Raw genomic sequence first — 19752 nt, 5'->3', positions numbered from 1 at the left:
AAAAAGAGAGAGAGAGAGAAGATTCAAATTACTTAAATGAGAATTTTTAGTGGACATTTTTATTGATTCTGCAGAAATAAGAGAATTATAAGAGAGTACTATGAACACCTATATGCCAACAAATTAAATAAACTTGAAATAGACAAATTCCTAGAAATACAAAAGCTATCAAGACTAAATCGTGAGGAAATAGAAAATCTGAATAGACGCATAACTAATAAAGAACTGAATCAGTAATCAAAATCTCCTGACAAAGAAAAGCCCTAATCCAGATAGTTTCTCTGGTGAATTCTATCAAACATTTAAGAAATAATTATTACCAGCTCTTCTCAAACTTTTTCAAAAAATGGAAAAGGAGAGAACACTTCCTAATTCATTCTATGAGTTTTAGCATTACCCTGATGCCAAAGCCAGACAAAGACACTACAAAGACTACAGACCAATATCCCTTATGTGGCTATGAACATGAGTGTACAAATATATCTTTGAGATCTTGCTTTCAGTTTTTTTATTAAAATCCAAAGAATTTTTTAAAGCAAATATTACATTATCTTGTGGGGTTATCATGCATGTAAATGTAATACATATAATAGCTATAGCATTGATGATGAAGGAAAGGGAGACCAACATAATTACAAGTTTGCTACATTTTACATTAAATAATACAATCGTATTTACAAGGAATGCATACATTAATCTCTAAAGAAACTACAGACAAATAATGCAAGAGAGATAGCTAAAAAGTCAATAGTTAAAATAGTTGCAAAAATTATTCAAAAAATCTAAGAGAATGCAGAAAACGGAATAGAGGAACAAAAAACAAAGGGGAATTAAAAGAAACAAATGGACTAAACATACCAATTAAAAGGAAGATATGAAAATAAATTTTTAAAGAAGAGCAAGACTCAAGTATACACCACCTATAAGAAATACACTTTGATATAAAAACATAGATAAGCTGAAGACAAGTGCATAGGAAAGACCATGCAAACAATAAACATAAGAAAGCTGATGTGGCTACATTAATATAAGACAGAATAAACTACAAGAGTATTACCAGAGCTAGAGTCACATTTCATACCAGTGGGAGGATCAATTCATCATGAAGATATAACAATCATAAATATGCTTGTGCCTAAAAACAAAGTTTCAAAGTATATGAAGTCAAAAGCCATAAAAAAGAAAGTCTCAAATTTTGCAAAATAATGTACCATTGGACTAGGAGTCAAGACACCTGAATTTAGCCATTTACCAGCTGACTGCCTTGGACAATTCATGTTATCTCTCTCAGGCATTGTTTATTCATCTTAGAAATAATAATAACACCTATAGTTAAGATTTGTTTTGGGGATTGAAAATAATGAAAGTGAAAGATCTAGGATAGCATCTAGCAATCAACTAGAACCTAAAAAATGCTTATCACACGTATTGAATCAGAATTCTTTTCTATTCTTACCACTGCCTAAATCAAGGTAAGAAATGAAGACTGAATAAACAGTAAATAACATATTAAACAGTGACACTGCTGAAACACTTTTGATAGGGCAGAGGGACAGATGGTCTTTAATAGAATTATTGCAGAAGCAACATGGACCTTTGTATCTATTTCTCAGCTGCGATCCTAACCCATAAGGGACTTTTCCTATGGAAGGGATCTTCCTGGCCACGTCTGTCTGTCAGAAACTAAAAAAAGAGCACACATTTAAAATAAAGTGAAAGCTTCAGGGCCCTACAGAAGCCAGTCATGGGGTTAATAAACAACCCGGGGGGGGGGGGGGTAATAAACAAACTGGGCAGCCACCATTTTCTAGAGCATATTAGCAGGAAGCAAAATTACTGGAGAGTTTACCTATGTTGTAGTATTTATAATTTTGAGAACTTGTTAATTAAAAAAATGAGAATTTTCGACAACTGATAATATAAAGAATGACTATCACAGTATCAAAATGGAGTATAAGCATGACATGGGATGCATACAGGTGGGAAGAAAAAGACAGAATTTCACAATGAGAAACACCACTTAAAAAAAATGGCAGTATCATATTTAAAACCTAAAACGATACATGAGTACTGATGTCAAAAAGTGCCCTATAATATTCACAGTTTATTGCATATGTTTTCATTTATATCAATGAATATAAAGATAACATGGGTTTATTCCTAAATACTTGTTCACTCTCAACTACTATTTTTGTTCTCTTAATAAATTTTCAATATAGATAATTGAGCCTATTATTGATATACCTGGTTGACCCTCTACCTGAAAACAGCAGAGAGAGTCTGATGCTCAGAGTTATCAAAGACAGAATATTTTCACAATGCTTTCTTCTTTCTGAGGGTGCTATACATGGCAAATGAATTTTCCCCCCAAAAAGGATATTTTTAACACAAGAGAATATTCCTATTCCAGAGTCATGTCTGATAGTTCTTACATGACTAAAATGATGAAAAGTCAGTATTAATGACAGGACACTGAGGTTTATACATTAACCAAATGTTCCTAGTGCTTCTAGAAACTAAAAGATGTTATAAGTCAATCTCTACTTTTCTATGGAAAAGATAATTACCTGACATAAACGCAACCTCTGACAGACCTTGGGGAAAAAACACATACATCAACCTGTCATATTACAATTTCTTGATAGGTCAAATTTCACTCCCAGTGGCTCGCCAAGTGCTGAGCATATTACCACCTGGTACAGAAGTGTAAAATAATATTAGCTTCAATAATAACTCAGGCTCTACCTGTGACATTATAGGAAATCAAGCCCATGACAATTTTTCATGAATCTGAGTTACTTGTTCAATGGGAAAATTATAATTCTACCATAATAATTTATATACAATATTAATATCAATGACTCATTTCCTGGTAGTTAAAAAATACATGCTTAAGTGAATAGTCATAAGCAAAGGAAGAATGTGGTTCTGTCAATCATGCCGGTATTGTGTTTTCTATATATCAGTAATTTAAAATTGTCTGAAAATAGCCAATGGATTTCCATCTAATATACACATAGGCCCATGTGATTTTCTGCATCAGAAAGATCCAAAATTACAAAATCCCTTAGAGATATTAGTGTAAGACAAAAAAGACCATAATGTGATGGTACTCATCTGTTGAGTGATGAACTAAAGAGGATTATCCTAAATGTGACCAATGGAGAAAATTTGTATTTTTGCATGAGCTTAAAGCCCACAAATGAATCACTTGATCACATTAATATGGCTGCTAGAATTTTTATAAAAGTGCTACTAATAGACTATACTGGCAAACAGTAACCATAGATACGGCAGCTCTGTTTCAGTGTAAATTTCAGGCAACCTGAGGGGCAGAATCAGTAGCATGTTAATAGGAACTTCATAGGTATGAGTGACATTCACTAAGCAAAGTACTAGATCATACATCATCACTGAACACTTCAGACAAACCTGGAGAAAGTATAATCAACAGGAACATTTCTATATGGAATAACATAACGTATGCATAGATAAAATGCTATCGAGTTTTGTAATTGCTATTTACAACATGGAGGAATAAGGTCAGCAAGAATTAAATGTCCAATTTCACACAGCAAGGCAGCCATGAAGCTGAAACTAGTCAACAGAAGAGAAAATGTATAGCTTTCAAATACCTGAAATATACCTGATGTGGTATACAGTTACTGCTTCATGCTGAGCTACCATTTGTTCTTGATGCAGGACAGTAACAAAAGAAATCAAAATTTAAAAGATTAAAAAGTTAAAACAACCCACCCACACAGACCTTCACCAAATGCATTATAGCCTTTGGATTTCCCTAGGACATAACCATTGGAAATGTGCATTTCAGCAATAAACATGGTACTTTTCTTCCATGTTCTCAGTGCTTTTGTTTTGAAAAAGCTACACATTTTACCACAGATGAACCCTTAAGGGAAGGAAGTGCACACATTTTCCTTTGAGTTCCTTTAGTTCAAGTGGCATTAGGTATATAATTATTGTGTTTGCGTATACTCCAGTAAATGCTCTCTTAAAATTTGCCTGAAAAAACTATACAGCATTTCACATTTCAAAAATGAAAGCTCTTTTTTAAAAAGTCAACCAAGATAGTCTCTTACCTATAATAACAACAGGCAAACCACTTAGACTTAGAACTCAATTACAGTACCCTGACATTCTAAGTTCACTTTTTTATATTGCTTTAATTCACTACATTTAAAAAATAGAACAACACACAAAAGAAATACAGTTACAAAATAAAAGGAAAAAAATAACTTTCTTATTATAGTAGCAGCAATGTGTTTAATGATTAGATGCTTTTAGGCATAAAAATGAGACTTTATAACATTTACCTTCCATACAAACTATAAATATTATATATAATAATATATATTTATTATATAATTTTAAATATAATAAATATATGTAAAATAGTTGCTATTCTTTAATACACTAGCCAGTACAGCATCCCATTATAGTACTTCCTCCTTAAATTAGTACCTTAATGAATTTTTTTGCAATTTTTTATCCTATCTGATACAGCAAATAATATTTATATATATATGCAAAATGGAAATCAAATGACTATTAAAAGAAAAGCTATTTTGATAAAGGTGTATAATAGAAGCATGCATTAGTTTTTTCTTTGTTTCTTTCTTTCTTCCTCCTTCCTTCTCTCCCTTTATTTTTTAGGGGGAGGGAGGGAGAGAGAGAGAGAGTGCACAAGCAGGGGAGAAGGGGAGGAAGAGAGAGAAAGAGAGAGAGAGAGAGAGAGAGAGAGAGAGAGAGAGAGAGAGAGAGAGATTTTTAAGCAGGCTCCACACTCAGCATGGAGCCAGATGCAAGACTCAATCCCAAGATCCTGGGATCAAGATCTGAGCTGAAACCAAGAATCGGAAGCTCAGCCAACTGAGCCACCCAGGCAGCCTTAGTTTTTTTTCTTACTATCTACTTAACATAGTTTTTTTCAATTATTAGAAACTATTATACGTCCATATTTATATGTCCATATTTGTACAGGTAACTCAGATTACTGAAAAATTTGTCATTAACTTGATATCTCTAAAAATCATGTCTAAATCTTGAAAAATAACTGATGAATAATTAGTGATGAAAACATTATTTTACACACAAAGATGAAAGAATACTCAGCACTTTACAAACCATTAGTAAATAAAGTTTTACCCACTAAGAAATCAAAATATGACAGTTTGATGTATATCATTTCTTGAGTCATTGTGGTATTTATTACAAATTAGGTAAATGCTATTCATGACTGATCTATGTAGTGTACCATACCTTTTTTTTCCTTTCTTGCACAAATTATTATTGGCCTAATAATCTGTATATTTATCACTATTAGTCCTAAACACAATGCCTCAATTATGTAAATCTTCACTCATCATATCTAAACCCATCAGGAAGCCTAACAATTCCATCTTCACAGAGATATTTCTCCCAGACACCTCTGACTTGCTCAATCTGGTCGAGTTGCTCGGCAGTTATTTTCATATATCTCTTCATTCCCATCCTGAGATTCCTTCCCCTCTCCTTGTTCCAGATCTCCCATTTATTGGATCCTGCATATGTTTTTCTCAGTTTACTCCCTGCTTCGGGAAAAGCACATACTTCAGTAGTTTCCTGGAAGAGAATACATGTAAGATTCTTTTTTCACCTATCTTGCGTGTCTGAAATGTCCTATTTTTACTCTTATGTCTGATTGATAGCATAGAATTCTAGATGGTAAATAATATTCACTGGAAATTTTCAAGACCATCATCTAGCTCCAGCATTGCTGAGAAGTCCATTATCATTCTGATCCTTAATCTCTCGAAGGAAATATATATTCTTTCTCTCAAAATTTGAAGTTGCTTCATGGATCAATCAGGTGACTTCACTTGAAGAGATAAAACAGGAAGCATATGTGATCAATTGTCTCTCTGGCCTGTGATTTGCCTGTTTGGGTCCTCTCAATTTGTTTGTGTACTTAAAGAGAGAAGCCAAAGAGTTAATTTAGGTCTTAAACATCTCACAAATCAAAAAACAAATGATCTCAGAACAACACACCGTAGCTAAGGCTCTTGTCCCAAATCTCCTCACCATCAAAACCAGGGTATGCTCTTTATTAGACAAACTCTCCACTAGGTTGTTACTTCGAGACTTCATACTCATTGGCTTATTTAATCCTAAAATCAATCAGAGGCACAGAGGTCTATTTTGGGAGAGCGGAACATTTCACTGTGCTTAGAAACACAAAGCTTAATAATACTGAAAGCCAGTATTTAAGTGGCCAGGTCATGGTGACCATTTAAAAATAATCTCTAAATCACTCTCATAATAATATGCTGATCATGACTTGCAGGGCCCCTTTTCCCACAGAGAAACATTCAAAAAGATTTTTTTTTACCTTGCACATTAGTTTTTATTGAAGTGTAGTTGACACAATATTATATTAATTTCAGGTGTACAACATGGTGATTCAACATTTATAAACATCATGAAGTGATTGCCAAAATGAATCTAGCTACCATCTGTTACCATACAAAGTTGTTACATATCATTACATATTACCAAAAAAGATTTAAAAAAATACACACACACATAGAAATTATAATGCGGGGCACCTTGATAAAGGACCATGATATTTTTTATAGAAATGTTTCCTCAATTTTATCTCCAAAATTATGAATTTTTACATGGTTTCAGAAGCTGCAAAACGATGTTCAGGATAAAGAATCAGAAAATAAACTAGATATGACTTTGAGATTTGATATGTTTCATTTGCTTTATTGACTATATTCTTTTTAAAAATTCCGGACGAGGGAGTTGAGCTATGTACCTCAGAACTCTTAATCCAGGGTTTTTATTACTGAGCATAATTAAAGATATTAAACCATATTATCTTCTGTACAAATGATCATGTTGGTGTCGGGGGCAAAACAATGAACCTTTCCCTCTTCACAGTTGTGTGCAGAATTTTCTGTATTCCTGGTTTTCCTTATGCCTCACTAAAATCTTTATGTTCATGAGGTAACATTAAAGTAACTCACTTGTGGGAGTTTTTCTAATCATCCAAAGAAAAGATTTTTTTTTAGTTTAACAAATACTATATGGTAGGCACACAATAGAAGTCATCTTCATTTGTCCACCTCATAATAATTAGTTCTCACTTAACTACTGCATAGCAAATAATTTTAGCCACATTTGACAAATTTAAAAAACTGAAGCCCAGACATATTAGGTAACATGTCCCACTTCCCAAAATTATAAGTGACAGCATTAAAATTTACACGCAAGTCTTCTTTTAACTCAAATTCTTATGCTTTTCCAGTTTTGATGAGTAGATTTAAACAGAGTATGATGATGTTTGCCTGACTGTCACTAATAGAACATTCAAACGTTTAAGACATTTTCCTTCTAACAGGAAGAAAGGTTTAAGTTTTAAAAATTGCTTTAAAACTTTACAACTATTACGAAAATGCACAAAGTCCTTAATAATAATAAATGGTCAGCTATATCACTTTTATAATAGAAAGCATTTGTTTCAACGTCTGCTTCTAAAACTGGTAAGCCAGGTAATTCAGGTAAGACCCTGGCTAAAGATCCAGACTGAGAACAAACATTTTCCCCAGAGAACCTAACGAAATACAGTACAGAAATAATCATCAGGAATATGAGTATGGGGTATCACCAGTAGGCCAAGAAATTTAACACATTCTGGAAGACAGCATACTGGAGCATTTCTCTTGATAAAAATGGGGGTGAAAATACACTAAATAGAAACCACAGGGCCAGAGTTACCCCATTTGTCTGTTGAAGCCCCAAAGGCAGCAGATGTAATGAGGGGTAAGGTGCAATACGAGTCTGAAAACAGTAGAATTAAGTGAAGATATGTGTACAGAACAACAATGAGGGTCAGCTATCCCCTCATTCTTTTCCTCCACCCCAACTCAGGACACAGGCATCTGGTACTTAGCCCAGTCTTATCCCAATCCTAAATGGCTCCTCACTTAAGAAATTATCAAAAAAGCTAGTGTATATACTAGCTCCCTAGAATAATATTTTTCTCATTCTGACATCTGAGGGCCTATAGCCTGATCCCCAATTCCCCACTTGTTCATTCTGTCTATCTGGAGTCAGTACAGGGAATAGAAACCATTCTGGGTTGGCTTTTGTGGGGGGGGGGGGAGGGGGAGGTTGAATAAAGGAAATTAGATGATTACAAAAGCAATGGAAGTGATAAAGTAACAAGATCTAAATCAGCTTTCAGATAGGACCCTCACAACAGTACAGAACTGATCTATAAGAATAGAAGCTACTTCTGCCAAAGTAAAACTATGAAAACTACTGAGCTCATGAACATACAGACTGGAAAACAGGAACCAGGAAAGAACTGCTGCGTGTTCTGACAAGCTCCAGAAAGCTGGAGATGAGAAGAGCCTGAAACACTCCTGCAGAGGTGCACCTCCAACACCTTTACTGCCAGCAGGAAATGGCCAAAAGACAAGAGGGAGAAGATCTTTGCTATAACGTGCAGAACCTACTTGGCTCCTAGAAACTTGGCCACTGGTGATTCTAGGGAATAGTATCTTGTTTTCCAGTTGGTGCAAAAAGTTAAGACTCAACAGAAGGTGCAACTAGACCATACCCCACAAACTCAGCCCCAGGAAGAGCATGTGAACATTAGCACTTCATGACTTACCCCACAAGGAGCTCCCAGTCAGAATACCAATCACAGCAGAGATCTGATAGGAATCCACACCTATTTACACAATAGCACAAAACCCCACACCACCTACCCATCCCTTCATAAATCATCATTAAGGACAATCAAAGATCATGAGGCCTGAGAGGAGAACCAACACTGTAAAAGAGAATGATGACCAAAATAAGAAATTTAACATCACCCAGGAAGCAGAAGAGACACCTCTAACGTGATCAGGGAGATTAACGAAAGCTAGGATTCTTGGGGAAAGTGTTAACTAGAGAATGTGAAAGCATTCTTAGAGATTTATGTTAAAATTGCTACATTTAAACAGCATAAAATATTTGAAAGTGCATAGAAGAAAATATGGACAGAAAATATGAATAGAAGGAGGTAAATAAAAGATCTATACAAGAGATACAGGCTCCAAGTAGCAGGAGTTCCAGAATAAGAGAACATACTCAAATGCAGCCCAACCCAGAGAGCATCCAATCCAGACTAGAGCAGGAGGATAGGGGGTCTCCAGGAGGAGAAAATTCTGGAAAAAGGAGAACTTCTCACATTAGGTAGTATAATGTAAAACTCAAGAAGCTAAAAAAAACTTCTCCTAAGAGTAATACAATTTTGGTAACACTATTCCTATAGAAATGTCATCCTAGCACACATTTGACAATGACCAACAATATAAATGCTGCTCACTACAGTGAAGACACTTTTAGAGTAAACCCAAAATTATCCAGATTTTAAATGTCAGCTCAAATGTATAAAATATTACATGGGCCAAATAAAACAAACACACAGGATGAGTCCAGGCCACAGACCCCAACCATCAGCTGACAGAACCGTCAAAATGGTGGTGTTAAGCCAGAAATTTTCAAAAGTTTCATTTTATTTGAGAAGTTTGTAGCCATTACCATGTTTGATTCAGAAAGTCAGGCAGGGGAGGAAAAGCATAAATAATATGGCTATGGGTTCAGAAAAAGTATATAAATGTCAACACATTAAAAAAATTAATCTATAGTTGATTGATCATGGCAGGCAAAAAAGTGGGGAAAGGTGAAAAAAAGGATAGAGAGACTGGAGTCCCTACCTTATGAGTAGAGAGTGAGTAGAGTGGAGTCCCTACCTTATGAGTAGAGAGAGAGTTGAGAGCATACGCACAAAAAAGAGAAGTGTAAACATAACATGAGAAATGCAGAAGAGATCAGTATAAGAAATTAAAATAGTTTAAATATTTGAAAGGAGGAGGAGAAAAAGTGAGCCAAATTCTCATGTTTCAGAGAAGGTGTCAATAGATGTTTATTAAATACCTACTCCATGCCACACACTAGGCCAGGTGCCAAGGATGCAGTAATACACACAGGAACAAGAGTAGGAAACTGATGCTTGAAAGGTATCTCGTTGTTCACCCTCTCTCCTCTTCTTAGAATGCTTTATTATTCTTGTTTTCTGGAAAATGTCTATTCCTCCAACACAAATTCATGCTTAAATGCATGGAATCTGACCACAACTGGAGAAACAGAGGTAAAAATATATAATCTAGAGCTATGGAAGTTAAGAAATATAAAAACAAAGAGTAGAACAAGGTTGCCTACAGGTAATAAATAGCATTAGTGATGGGATGGAGAGTTGTGGAGGAGACTGTTCCTTTCCTTGAAATGCTCTTTGCACTAAGAGGCCACTGTGACTGAAACATGGCCCCTTCAGTGACAGATTTATTGCCCTGGCTGCTGGGAGTGCTGTTCACCATCAACCCCTTCAGCAATTGTCTCAGGTGCAGAAAGTCATTCCTCCCAAAGTCAGGCAGCTTCCCAGGCAGCCACATTTAATGACTGACTGATCCTTAAGTTAAGGTTGGCCATCTCAACCCAACTTGGAACCAAGAAATCTTCAGAGCCATTCTAGCTTCTGCGAGTCACATGATATTGTCACTGGGCCTTCACTTGTACATATTTCTGCTTTCATTCCGCTCCACAAGGGTTAATCCCAATAGTGTTCAGTAATAACCCATTCACTAAACTCTCTCTCACAACTCTCTATGACAATTTAGTGGAGGTATTGCATTGATAAACACAAGTTTAAATGCTAGAGGAGTGCCAGTGATGGTTTATTCACTGTAATACACAACAAATAATTAGCCAGTAAAACAGAGAAGATTTGTGACAATATAATTCACTTTCACTTTTATTAACGTAAGTTTCACTTTATTTTATTCCACTATGTTCTCTTTCGTATTTTTTGTTAAGGATTCTCTGCTTTCTACCTAATATCTAGCCCAAACATGAAACTGGAGTGTCGTTTTAAATACAAAGAAAACATTACTAGTTGTTTATTACTGTGTTTCCTTTCTATTATACACTTTAATTTCATCAATACTTCCTTCATGACAAGATATCGTTACTGATTGGGCAAAAAAACACATCTCAGTTTTGAAATCTATTAGCTCATATATTTTTATAAAACTTTACCACCAAGTGATAGTAAATTCTTTTTTGCAGTGTATCTCTGCAAAGCAAAGATTGTAGCTACATTAGTTATGTATCTGATTCCTAAATATTTTACATAAGGCAGATGATCAATAAATTTTTAAAGCATGAGTGAATGAATGAATGAATGGACTTGTTTCATACAATATTTCATCTAGAAATCTTTGTACAATTATTAGCACATGCTGACTTCTTGCTATTTTACCCATGATATTCTAAGTTGTAGGCATGTCAATCTCCTTGCAGTTCCTAGACACTCCAAGTCTCTGCTCCTCAATCATTCAGTTCATAAGTATTTATTAAATACGTACTCTGGAACAAACTGAGTGTTGATGGGGGGTGGGAGGGAGGGGAGGGTGGGTGATGGGTATTGAGGAGGGTACCTGTTGGGACGAGCACTGGGTGTTGTATGGAAACCAATTTGACAATAAATTTCATATATTGAAAAAAAAAATACATATTCTGTGCCCAGGTAGTATGGCAGGTGCTGAGGATACAATCACACTCGTGGTTTGAAATGCATCTTGTTGTTCACCTTCTGTCTTCTGCCTGGAATACCTTATTGTTTTGGTTTTCTGTCAAATTTTTATTCTTCCAAAATAAAGTTGTGGTGAAGAGTATGGAGTCAGACGACCAACATTCAAAGCCTTGCCCAACATTTACTATGAACTTGACTTTAACCAAGTTCCTTAACCTGTAAGTCCGCAGTTTTCTATTTAAAATACGGATAATAATTACTTCTGCTTCTTACCAGTTGTTGAAAGGTTTAAGTGATACAATATATGTAAAGATCTCAGGTTAGCCCCTCTTCATAATTGTTTAATAAATGTTAGCTATTATTGCCAATATTACTGTGTCCTGCTGCTAGAAAAATAGTTGAATGACGACAACAAATTCCAAGATATATTAGCTGCCACCAAAGTAGTGTGATGTTAGAACATCAACAGATCTTTTACTCTTTTTATGAAAGTTTTCTAATCTGAAAACATAAAATATTGTCTAGTATGTACAATAGAGAATTAATAATCAAGCTAACCTATCATATCCAGAAATCACTACAAAGTTGTGGAAACTGTGGGAAGAAGAGCAAAATTTGGAAAGGAACAAAGGAAGGGAACTCACATGGTTCTAGGTTTAAGGAAGCAAGTGTTTCAAAGCATATCCATTTTGCTTTATTTTTTTTTAATTTATTGTCAAATTGGTTTCCATACCATTTTGCTTTATTTGGTTCTTTGACCACTTCTATGAACCAAATAAAGCTTCCACAATTGTCCTCAAGATTCAAGAATTGAAAACAGCAAACTGTTTTCATGTTTTCCTTTTATTATGGAATAAAACCAATACTAGAAACCAGAATATATAGCTTCTTGTCAAATGTTCTCTCAAGTATCCAAAGTTCTTAATATGCACACAAATAATTTTATTTTATTGTTTTAAGTGTTTATTTATATTGTCTGCCAGCACAGAGCCCTACGTGAAACTCAAACTCACTAACTGTGAGATCATGACTTGAGCTGAAATCAAGAGTCAGACGCTAAACTGACTGAGCCACCCAAGCACCCCCACAAAGGATTTTAAATCAAAGCCTTTTATTAAAAGGTTCTTTCCTGTGTCAAGCTTAAATGATCTCGATAATCACTGTGGTATCACTTTTGTGAGTGCATGGATGTGCAGCCTCTCCATCAACAAAACACAGAGTTCTACAGGAGGGATAATGTGGAAACAAGTGTTGCCACAAAGATAGTGAATTGATACTCTTTTCTACCTCCTCTTTCAATCGGGCAATCGATCAGCAGCATACATTAAGCACCAATCACTCATTCTATAGGTAATCTAAGATATTGAACCTGATCTTATTTACCTGAAATTTAAGCGAATGCCAAACTTCTGCCCATGCAACAGTGAATATTCTAGGGTTGAACAGTTTTTTACTTGGAGATCTTGGACTCAAGTGCCTTAAGTGTAATAAAATCAACTTACTTCCAGAGTTGTTGTGAAGATTAGTTGAGACACCATACGAAAGTCTCTAGAGCACTGCCTAGCGCATAATAAGAGATCGAGAAACACCTAAGTGCCATAGGTAATGTGTGTATCTGTAGTAGTGGACAGCTAAATTTTGAATAGTTTAAGCCTGTGGGTTCAAATGGTAATGACATGCTTATGGAAGCATTAATGTGTATTAATTAGCTGGATGTCCATTTTTGGAGGAAGAGCTTTTTTCCCTAAATGAGATTTTACATTCCGTTTTAGGGCCACCATATCAAAATACCAGACTGAGTAGTTTAAACAAGAGAAACGTACTTTATCACAATTCTGGAGGCTAGGAGTCAAAGGTCAAGGTGTCAGCAGGTTTGATTTCTTCTGAGGCCTCTCTCCTTGGTTTACAGATGGCTGCATTCTTGCATGTTCACCTGGTTGTCTCTCTGTGCATGTATGTTTCTAGTGTCCCTTCTTCTAAGGGCTCCAGTCATAGTGGAAGATGGCTCACCCTGAAGACCTTGTTTTAACCTAATCACCTCTTGAAAGACCTTACTTTCAAATATGGCTACATTCTGAGGTAGTAGGTGTCAGCATTTCAATAAATGAATTCAGGGAGGGCACAATTCAGACCGTAACACCTTTGCAAGGACACATAGCCTCACAGGGATGGACTATATTCAACAAGCTTTATTATTGCCTTTTCCAAGGAACCCAGTGGAAAAGAAAAGAAAGGATCCTTAGCCAAAGTGAGAGAGATAAGGGCAAAGTCTGTGACTATTGCAGAAGAATGTGACACACACCTAAAGCATGAAAGAGTAAACAGACCCTCTGTGGATGGATGTGCAGATTGAGTCTAATTATACAGAGGAAAGAGGAATGGAATTTCCCTCAGTAGGTCTCATAAGGTTTAACTACAGGGCACAGAATGAGAGTATGTCCTCATACCTCAGTGTCTGGAGAGATGATTACTGGCACAAGCCATCTCCTTCTTACAGGCCAGCATTGCTTTCTTTTCAGAGTCAACAGGAAACAGAAGAGGGTGTCTAATGTTATTTATTTGTGGTGTCCATGCACTCAGGGTCTAGAAATGCCCAGGCATGATAAATATGCCAATACTTTAGACTGAATGATTATGAAAGTGTCATGGAAGATGTCACTATGAAGTACTATTTTCTGGAGCAACCTTTGACACCAGCAACATGGTCTTGCTCCATAGAAGCTATAATATGTAATGGTTAAGACTCTAGGCTCTTGCTCCAAAGTTGGCTGGCTCACAGTCAGAAGTGATACTTACTAGCTGGATGACTTTGGGCAAATTCCTTGACAATTGCTTCTCAACAACTTCATATCTAAAATGGGAATAATACTGGTTCTTTCATCATTGGGTAGCCTGGGAATTACCTGAGGTAAAATGTGCAAAGTGATAAGAATGTTTCATTACCAAGGAATCCAGAACAAAGAACTCAATCTCACTAGAGGGGAGGAAATTTCCAAAATTTTCATTGTCAGATACAGCAAATAAAAAATACAGGATGCCCAATTAAAGTTTATCATCCTATAAATAATGACTATTTTTTGAATGAGGAGGTCCCAAATGTTACATGAACACTCTTATACTAACAGTTTATTTGTTGTTTATTTTAAATTCAAACTAACTGGACAGCTTGTATTTTATTAGGCAACCAGAAAAGAAACGTATTGAGTGACACTGATAAAGAATATCAAAGAGCACAATACCTTGAATTTTGAAGTTGTTTAAAACACACATACCTTAGGGCTGACTGAATAATTTAGTAGAGCCAAAGGGCTACAATGTAGAGAACCTGTGAGAGAAATGGAGCATTCAGATTGGGATTGCATTAGGAAAACCAGGTAGCTACAAAATAGAAAAATGAATTACTAAGTATCATGAAAGTAGCAACTGAATCATCATCTCAGTTCAGCAGAATTTGTGCATTTAGAAGGTATTCAATAAAAGCCTGATACATGAAAAATTAGTGAATGATTAAACAAATAAAGAACACAACTATTTGAATGAATAAAATATTTGATAATAGTAAATTAGAAAGTATGAGGTAAATGAAAGGGATCATGGATTCAGGGAGATAAGTTAGGAATGGCTTGTGGGACTCCAGCTGGAGGGAATGAAGAACAGTCTAGAATAGACGGAGTTGAAATGGAGAAAAAAAGGTTCTAAAAATATTTCAAGATAAAAGTCACAGGACAGGGGAACTATGCACAAGCTTTATTACCATCATCCAGCTGAGAATGCTCTCCTCAAAAATGTATCAGTTCACTGTCAGGATGGCTAAAATTAAGAAATGACAGGTGTTGGCAAGGATGCAGAGAAAGGGGAACCCTCTACACTGTTGGTGGGAATGCAAACTGGTACAGACACTCTGGAGAACAGTATGGAGGCTCCCCAAGAACTAAAAACAGAACTACCATACAATCCAGAAATTGCACTATTAGGCATTTACCCAAAGGATAAACAATACAGATTCAAAGGGGTACATGCACCCCAATGTTTACAGCAGCATTATCAACAATAGCCAAACTATGGAACCAGCCGAAGTGTCCATCGACTGATGAATGGGTAAAGAACAGCAGTCTACATAGATATAGATGATATAGATATAGATACAGATATTGATATAGATATAGATATAGATAGATGTATATATAGATGATATAGATGTAGATATAGATTATAGATATACACATAGATGACATAGATATAGATGTAGATATACATGATATAGATAGATATAGATGATATAGATATAGATATGGATATATATAGACAGATATTACTCAGCCATCAAGAAGAATGAAATCTTGCCATTTGCAATGATGTGGATGGGGCCAGAGTGTGTTACGCTAAGCAAAATAAGTCAATCAAAGAAAGAAAAATACCATATGATTACATTCATATGTGGAATTTAAGAAACAAAACAGATGAACATATGGGAAGGGGTGGGAGCAAGAAGAGAGGGAAACAAACCACAAGAGACTCTTAACGATAGAGAACAAACTATGGGCTGATGGAGGGAGGTAGGTGGGTGATGGACTAGATGGGTGATGGATACTAAGGAGGGCACTTGCTGTGATGAGCACTGGGTGCTGTATGTAAGTGATGAATCAATGAATTCTACTCCTGAAACCAATATTGCACTGGATGCTAACTAAAATTTAAATTCAAAAAAAGGTAAAGGAAAACCAAAACCAAAACAAAACAACAAAAAGAAATCAATTGGTTTGGATGCTTCAAACTTTGTGGGGGTTTTTTTGTTTGTTTTTGTTTTTAATTTTTTAAATGTTTATTTTTGACAGAGAGAGAGAGAGAGAGACAGAGAGAGAGAGAGACAGAGCATGAGTGGGGGAGGGTCAGAGAGAGAGGGAGACACAGAATCTGAAACAGGCTCCAGGCTCCCAGCTGTCAGCACAGAGCCCGACACAGGGCCTGAACCCACAGATAGCAAGATCATGACCTGAGCTGAAGTCAGTCACTCAACCGACTGAGCTACCCAGGCACCCCTGCTGCTTCAAATTTTGTTTAACATGCATTCTAGTGGGCAAAACCCTTCCTATGAATCCATCAAGGCTTTCCATTTCAAAGATTGTGGGAAGAGTACAATAATGAAAACCAAAAATTTGTTGCTGTTATTTTTTTCACAAAAGAAGTTTAATCGTAATCAAAAGTAAATATTCATTAGACAGTGAAGAGTCACATTGTCTAGAAGCAGATTTTTAAAAGTAAAAGAGAGGACATGTATACATAAGTATCTGAGAGACCCAATGTAAATAAGCTTCATCTAAGAATGTTGTTCCAATATTCTGATCTGTACACATACCAGACACATCCGAAGACTCCCTCCTCTTGAATATAATACAAGAGAAAAATACAAGTAAACCTATTTGAAGTGGCAAATCACAAAGGATTTTCTCTTCTAACAGGTACACACAAAGTGCTTATTGATGCTGTATCAATAATGCTCATGCGTGAACCAAGAAAGGAATAAAAAGAGTTGAAAGAAAGTCACGTCATTATAAGGCTTATTTATAAAAATGAAGTATATCTCTCATTAGCACAGAAAGGTATTGAATTTTTCAAATTGTTAATATTTCTTTAAGCTTCACAGTTATGGAAAATCTGCAGCAGGAATAATCTTCTATTTACTAGAAATAAGTATTACCATTAGTGTGACTGAGTGTTTTAGGATTCATGGAGAAATTGCAGGGGTTTATTTTGTTTTTTAATGTTTCACGGTTGGGGCGCCTGGGTGGCGCAGTCGGCTAAGCGTCCGACTTCAGCCAGGTCTCTCGCGGTCCGTGGGTTCGAGCCCCGCGTCGGGCTCTGGGCTGATGGCTCAGAGCCTGGAGCCTGTTTCCGATTCTGTGTCTCCCTCTCTCTCTGCCCCTCCCCCATTCATGCTCTGTCTCTCTCTGTCCCAAAAATAAATAAAATAAATAAAAAATAAATAAATTTCATTTAATGTTTCATGGTTTTGGCATATCACAAAACAATTTTTAAAGGCATTGTTCCCTAACTTTCAAACTCATTTATTTCAAAAAAAAAAAAAAAATGATGTTTCTGATGCAATTAACCCTAGTTCAAATTTTTGAACACTAATTGGTCTCATTAACAAAGAGATTTTTTCCTTTTAACTCAGAGGGGGACAAAACTTTTCCAAAAAACCCCCAAATAGTTACACAGGGTTGAACTTTGAAATGTTCTCTGTGGAACTTCTACCAGAAAAGCAGGTTGCCTAGTACACGCCATTGAGTTGGATGGCATGAGAGCAATGCCACAGTCCCCAGAATGATCAGGCCAGACACTCACACCGTCCCACTTTCACCCCGCTCACGCTTTTGCCAAAGGATGCTGTGCTCCCACTGTTACACATTTAGAAACCCGCTTTCATATTCTCTGAGTATTCTATAATCCAGCACTTCAGGAATATGACTGCAGTAAGGATAGAACAGAATTAGAGCAAGAGCCAAACGGAGACACTAACAAGAGTGTGTCCACCACTATTTCTCCCTCAGAAGCAAGGACAGATTAAGAGTCTGTAGCAGCGACGTGAAAGCGAATGTTCAAGTTCAGCCTATACTCTATGACAAAATTAAATACTAACGTTAGCAACATTCAAAATGAAAAGCTAATAGGCAAAATACTGCAAAGAAAAACATTTCTTTCAATTCCTTAGTCTTGTTATAATCTTAACACCTAATGGGACTCCACAAAATGTTGAGTTACCTCACAAAGAATTGATAATATTGTTACAAGAGAGTCAAAAGGTAATATTAGCAAGTAACCAAGCTTTGTTTTTATTCATTCAATATTTATTAAACCATAATTCAATGCGCTAGGAATTACAGGAAATATATTAATAGAAGCATATTAATCTGTTACATTAAGTACAGCACATGAATAAGTCTTCATGTGGTTCCAAGAATCTATTAACATAAAAACTAGTTAGAAGATGGAGCGCCTGGGTGCCTCGGTCAGTTAAGTATCGGACTTCGGCTCAGGTCATGATCTCATGGTTCATGGGTTCGAGCCTAGGGTCAGGCTCTGTGCTAACAGCTCAGAGCCTGGATCCTGTTTCAGATTCTGTGTCTCCCTCTCTCTCTGCTCCTCCCCCATTTGTGCTCTGCCTTTCTTTCTCTCTCTCTCTCTCTCTCTCCCTCAAAATTACAATGAACATTAAAAATTATTTTTAAAATACCAGTTAGAAGCAAACACATGATGGTGGTCATGATTGCCACACTATGAGGGAAGATGCTATGTACATCTATGAAGTTAAGCTCTTGGCCTGTGGAAAAGTCAGAATTAGTTACCTAAGTTAATGTATCTTCACAAATTAAACAATTTAGTTTTTTAATAGAAATATTAGGTTCCTAAATCAAACATAATAAACCAAAGAAGAAAATTAAAAAATGATACCTCCTCAGCTTGGGGGGATAAAACGCTCACATTCAGTATTACCTAAAATCAGAATCATAAGTCTTGCTTCAAATGAGTGTATAGTTTGTCAAGAAAACTGACTGATATCTAAATAGCTATAATACAAGCTAGAACATGATTAAATGCCATATGTGAGGACCAGAGTATGAGATGGTAGTTCAAAGAAGGGAGATAAAGTATACTGTTAGGAAATCTGCCATACTCCATAAGGCAGACAGTATTTGCGTGTGTGTCCAAGTCTTTGGGAGGGTTAGGATCCACTGGCCTGAAGAGGGAGTTCTACGTAGAGGGAATAACACAAGCAGAGTTGCAGAAGTAAGAAATTCTGAGACATATACCACCAGGTCCAGAGAACAATTCCATTGGCAAATGCTATGCATAAAGGGGAAATATGAGTAATAATAGGGAAATAGTGAGAACACATAGGGAAATAAAATTTCCCTGATTTCTCAGTGCTCCTGTAAAAAGCTGGAGACATAGAAATAAAAAAGAAAAATGCTTGCTTTCACTTTCCCTAGAAACATTTTACCTTCCATATATCATTAAGATTAGATCTGCACTTATTTGTACAGTTAACTGCTCTGATCTGTACATATGATAAAACTTCTCTTATCTCCCCTAGAGAGCCA

The 19752-nt window shown here is 36.0% G+C and overlaps 1 long non-coding RNA gene across 1 annotated transcript in view; it reads right to left on the bottom strand.

Moving 5' to 3' along the window:
- Window positions 1-15144, bottom strand: part of LOC111559492 — a 57527-nt gene extending 42383 nt beyond the window's left edge. Inside the window, exon 1 of the long non-coding RNA XR_002740466.2 lies at window positions 14923-15144. This is a non-coding gene — a long non-coding RNA (uncharacterized LOC111559492). The remainder of the gene's footprint in view (window positions 1-14922) is intronic.
- Window positions 15145-19752: the final 4608 nt, after the last annotated feature.

This window comes from Felis catus, chromosome A2, assembly GCF_018350175.1.
Source record: "Felis catus isolate Fca126 chromosome A2, F.catus_Fca126_mat1.0, whole genome shotgun sequence".
NCBI classification, from domain to species: Eukaryota; Metazoa; Chordata; class Mammalia; order Carnivora; family Felidae; genus Felis; species Felis catus.
This window is presented reverse-complemented; position numbering and strand designations above follow the sequence as displayed.